The sequence below is a fragment of the Thalassophryne amazonica genome, chromosome 16 (assembly GCF_902500255.1).
Source record: "Thalassophryne amazonica chromosome 16, fThaAma1.1, whole genome shotgun sequence".
NCBI lineage: Eukaryota > Metazoa > Chordata > Actinopteri > Batrachoidiformes > Batrachoididae > Thalassophryne > Thalassophryne amazonica.
Genome location: NC_047118.1, coordinates 3756190 through 3762208, shown reverse-complemented (window position 1 = coordinate 3762208; position 6019 = coordinate 3756190).

The following is a 6019-nucleotide window of genomic DNA, read 5'->3' as shown; positions in this document are numbered from 1 at the left end:
CCGTTCCTTCCCCCAAGCTGATGGTGGCGCAAGTCAAGGTTGCTGCAGGACCTTCACCCACTTGCCTCAAATTTGAATAACGGCCTTCTTCAAATTTAGTGCACATAAACATTGTCAAATATGTATGTGCTGTCTTTAATTTTGATGTGTGCCATTATTACAGTAAACAAGTAATAATTGTGGACTAATTGCTGTCTGAGGTAACTGGAGTGTAAACATAATTTCTCCACTGTGAGATCAATAAAGTATATCTCAAATCCATGAACAAACCCACTAACTTTAGCTCAGCTAACATTTGTCTTTTGATTGTTCCAACACAGGATGCCAGTCCACCACAGGTTACTTCCCCAGCCAATGCCTATGCCCATTTACCCTACAGCCACGTTAGTTACAAGCCATTCATTTTCAATCAGAATGGGCATTTTGCAGCAATAAGAGACAATGGCAAAAAACAAAATCAGACATTTTATATAACTGTGATTCCTTGTCATTTGATTGGTGCTTTGTATGTCACATGACATGGATTATTCATCCTATTTGTGTTGCGTTGCATTTTACTTGCAAATTTGGTTCCATTTACTGTGTAATTTGGTTCCATATGTTTTGTACCATTGCACGCTGCAAACCCCGCCCACGCACACACTAGCGGGGGCATAGGCATAGGAGGTGGGGTCTATTTGGGGGGGCGACATCAAATTTGCCCGAATTTCAGAAACCCCCATGACTCTTTAAATTACCATATATTTATACACCCATATTTATATTTATATTGGTGACCAAATAGCGGTTTGATAGTTTACATTAATTTCAAAAATAAGTCTGACATTTTAGGTCATTCTATTCTGTATTCAGAGTCTACATGGCCCATGCCCGAATTTCCCAGCCCATCTGCACGAATTTGAGCATTTTGCCGAGCCCGGGGGGGGCGGTTGCCCCCCTGCTCCCCCACCTCCTACACCTATGAGTGGTGGAGGCGTTAAGCTAAACATGGCAGCGTTTGTTTTGCTGATGGATGATGATTTGAACAAGCTAATTGACGGTACTAATTCTTCTAACACACACACACACAAACAAATCCACAAATTTCTGACGTGATTTTTCGCTGGAGTGAGGAAGTACGCAAAGTTTTTTTGGGGGGGGTACACAAAGTCAATGCACAAACGACATCCTATTTAAAGTTTGTGTTGGACTGTTGATGTCAAAGCACCAGTGATGGAGACCAAAAGGTAAGTCCCTTTTCTGTTGTTTATAAATTAATATAATATCAAATATTATAATATAATATTTTAGCCATTATATAAAACAAATCATGTTTATGAGTTCACTGGTATGAACATTTAATTCTGTGAAAGCAGGAATATTACATTCAACAAATGTGACATTCCAGCTTTCACCTCATGAACTATTCGTACCATTGAACTCATAAACATTCATAATTTGTATAACAGTAATCTATTCTAGAAGAGACAAAAGCATGAATCTCTGCATCTGAATACAGGAGGTCAAATCTTCACATTTTCATATCGTGTGCTACCATTGTGTGAACTTCCACTGAAATCCTCCAAATTATTTAGAAAGAGTTGCACTTCCACCAGAGGTGGGACAAATTCACCATCAAGTCACTCTCAAGTCATGAATCAGCAAGTCCCAAGACAAGTCTCGAGTCGTAATGACCACCAATTGTTTGCAAGCTGACTTGAGACTTGTCTTGGGACTTGCTGATTCATGACTTGAGATTGACTTGATGGTGACTTCGTCCCACCTCTGATTTACACAACTCATGGTCAGATGGACAGATGGAGCGAGTAAGTCCTATGGACCCCCACCAAAACTCTGTTTGTGAGGGTTCTAAAAACTCTTTCTTACAAGCACACACACACACACACACACACACACACACACACACACACACACACACACACACACACACACACTTTCTGCATTTCTTTATATTGGTACAGACCTGTCTCTGCCCCCTTTCCTTCTGCAGATGTTCACCCCATTTGGTACTCACTTAGATCAAAGTCCCTGACACATCTGTTCTGCTGCCTGCTGCCATCACAAGCCAGCTGGACTCTCAGGACTGTCAGGTCTTTCCATCTGTAGGTGTGTCTGTCGCACAGGCCTGTCCATCGGCCAGGCTTTTTGGCAAACTGCACACACAAACACCAGAAAAAAAAAATCAACAAGGCTGAAGTGGTTGGAGCAAGTGTGGGTGAGCCAGTGCCTTACATTCCAGGACAGACTCCATGTCAAGTTGTCTGATTGTTTGTGCATCTGTTCCGTAAGAGATGTGAATGCAGAGTGTATTTTTAAGATGTGTGTGACAAGATATTACAAAGACATGTTGTCGAAAGACTGCAGATTTACACACAAAGCGAAGCAGAATGGGACAGTCTGTCTTACATAATTACTTCCAGCATTAAAATACTGATCCAGGCAAACAGTTTCTGGTCAGGATCCAAACCACAAACTAAGCCACAGGTGCAAACACTGTGATGAAAGAAGGCGATCTTCATTCCACAATTCAAATGAAGGTGGAGGCAGCAATATCAATCCAAACAGACTTAGTAGTTGGTGTATTTATACACATTCATAAATACGGGTAAAAAAATCTCTTGGAAATAGTTCTCATATTCACACTGTTTTTTAATGTATCCGATAAAAAATCTACAGAGACCCCAGCAAGAGTCAGAAGATCTAATAGAACAGACCCACGGTGACACTCAACTCCAGCACAGAGGTACAGAATGCTCTGACAGCTCAAACACAATCCTCCACACGTAATTCTCTTTCACGTCCCACCTCTACTTTTAGCTGGAGCTTTGGATTTTCTACATTTTCAGTCCTAAGACGATTGTCTTCTGCACCACAAGAATATGCAGTGTTAACATCACCGTTATGCACAAAATCTGCTCTTGTCTGGAAACAATTTAGGATTTTGATCAGTGCAAGTTAAGATACAGCAACATTATACATGCTAGAGCTTTAATTGTGGAAAATAACTACATAAAACGGAAAAATAAAGACTGTGACAGCCACAGCGTATGTCACCAGAGATCCTATCGGGAGGAACTCCAGAAAAAAATTGTACTAATTTTACTTACTTACTTTTGCTGCTGAGCAAGCAATGAACGTCCATGCTGGTGTAAAGTATGTACAGACTGTAGACTTAAAATATGAATTTTATAGACTGACATGGATGCGCTCACAAAGATTCCTGAACAATATTCCAAACATGAGTCTTCCAAAGAATTCGAAAGGAGCTCTGAATAAAAACTGGCCTGGCACCAAACAATGGCAAACCTAGAACTTGGAATGGAACACATCCTCTGAGAACAATGAATGGAAAGGGATATTATTTCACAGTTTGTCTTCCTTAAAGACTGAATTTCTTCTATTTCTATTCATGTATTTATTCATTTATTTTTGAGATAAGAAATATATTCCAAGTCTCTCTGTGCACCCCTGTACAGAAGGTGGCAGTATGCACCAAATGTTGATTGTAATGTGTCAGTTTTCCAAATGGCCATTGTAGTGCAGGCACAAAGTTTTAGCATCATCCCAAGCCACACATTCTATCTATTCTTTACTTCTGGTTTTGTTTTCCTATTGTGTTGTGTATTGCATCTCCTATTGTGATGCAATGTGCATTATTTTTATAAATGTGATCTATGATTCACAGTGTCTACACATGTACTACTCATCTTTTCCCATGGTCTAGTCAGTGTTACAAAAAGCAAACAAAAATTCCCAATATATTGGTATCTCAAATTACAATACTTGCAGAATCACTTTTTTTTTTAAATCGTGATACGTATCATATCATGAGATAAGTGTATCCTCCTCCCCGGGAATAGGAAGACAGAGGTCGGGAATGAGAGGAACAGTAGTAGCCAGTATTCAGTGTTTTTCTTTTTTAACTTTCACTTTTTACACTCTGTCTGCTTCTTACCCTCTGTGCTGCTATACAATGCTGGCGGAACCTCAATATTCCTGATGGAGTCTTTCCAAGAGATCAATAAAGTTCTAGCTAATCTAATCTAATCTAATCTAACTGTCTCTGACCTAATATTTACCAATGAAATTCCCAAAACAAATACTTTAATGGCAATAATATTAGCTGTAATTTGTTATACTTTAAAGTGAATTTTGTCAGTTTTGTAGAAAATTGAAAGGGACTCCAGCTTTAACCCTCTGGGGTCCAAGGGCATTTTTTGGACAGTTCACTCGCCTGGAATAAATGTTTTATTGTTGCTGTTAACAGCCCTCCCTGCATCCCACAATCAAGTTTTATGTCTCCTTTTTTTCAGGACAACCTGTACTTTCAAAATATATATGCTATAGTTGTGTTTTATAAGTGTAATAAAGATTTACAATCATAAATAAGAAAGGAAAAAGTAAAGCGGAAAATTATTTTCCACACACATTTATTCAAAACACACAGTAAGCTATAATAAACAACTGTTTTGACACTTTATAAAGGTAATTTGGGCTCTTGTGTGAAAGACTGTACAACAAAAAGGTTCAAACAATAAACACAAATGCACATTTTAAACAATATATACAAAATGGTCTATGCGTTTTGTTTGTCTTCATCTCAAAGCATTTTCTGTCTGCTAATACACAAAGGTCACATCACAAACCTCTACTATGAAGTTGATTGTGTGTTTGTTCTCTCCTCCTCTGAAAGCAACATTCACAGTTCAAGGCTCATTCAGTTTGAGGAGCAGCACCTCCCCCCATCGCCAATATGGTAAACAGTGCTTTACACCGGACAGAGAGAGCTTGCCACAGGCTTATCCAGTAACATTCACAGGAAAACTAGTCGAGCAATCTAGTCGAACCAATTCCGATTGGACACTCACATTGTTCACGTCATCACACAGCTTTTATGAGGAGTACAAAATGGAGGACAGTGGCCCGAAAGTCCACGGAGTTAACTTTTCAGCAAACAAAAGTAAGTTTTTATCTCATATTATTAAAAAGTTATTTATAATTTAGTAAAGCTTGGTCTCAGCCATCGTATATGACGGCGTCGGCCCCAGAGGGTCAAAGACAATAAAGGATGCTGACTGATACTCCCAACCACAAACAGGATTTCCCAGGGTATGCTGGTCATGTTTCACCCACCATTATTCTCCAAAGGTCTGTGGATTGTAACTAAAAATGTCTAAAGTTAAACAGCCACCGTGATGCTCTTTGGGCTCATAACACAGCCGATCCATAAAGATGCTGACATTTTCAGGCATTTAAACGAGAAAACACTGGTTGATTTGAGTCAATTTGCTTTTATATCAAGCTCATAAAGTACAAAGCAGCATTTTACAACAGCCACAAGTGAGTTGCAGCTGCAGGAATAGCCGTGGAAATATGAGTCATGCGCCGCCTCAGCAGTGAAATAAATTCTGACACAAACTTAAACACTAAACACGGGATAACATTTTGCTGGACCGACTGAGCAGAGAGCACTTTTTATGCACACGGTGTTTGTATTCAACACTACTAACCAAGTCAGTCTTTGCTGCAGAGAGAGAGAGAGAGAGAGAGAGAGAGAGAGAGGGGAGCAGCTGACATGAATGACTGAAATACGCGTATCTTAAGATCAGCATGTTTACACATCCATGCCGATGAAATGTCAATCAGATGCAGAATGCAGAGGTTGAACTGCTGAAAGGAATGTCAAAAAGGTACCTTTGACGTCTGTATGAGCCCGGTGCGAGGTGATGGACAGCTCACCTGAAATGAAAGTCTCATGTGATTGTGTGAACAAGCAGATGAGACACGTCAAGATCAATAAGTCCCATTTCAAAAACCTATTTAATACCAATCTAGATTAATAGATCGTCTTCAACATGCAGCCAACGGTCAACCATCATCTCTTCAGCAACATCAGTGGGAGTTTGTTGCTGCCCGTTTGTGATAAATTTTCTGGTTTGTGGTTCTTACTTTGCAAAATCAGCTGCATGTTCAGTTTTTAAATTAAGGGTCCTGATTTGAGGTGCACAGTTTGTTTAAA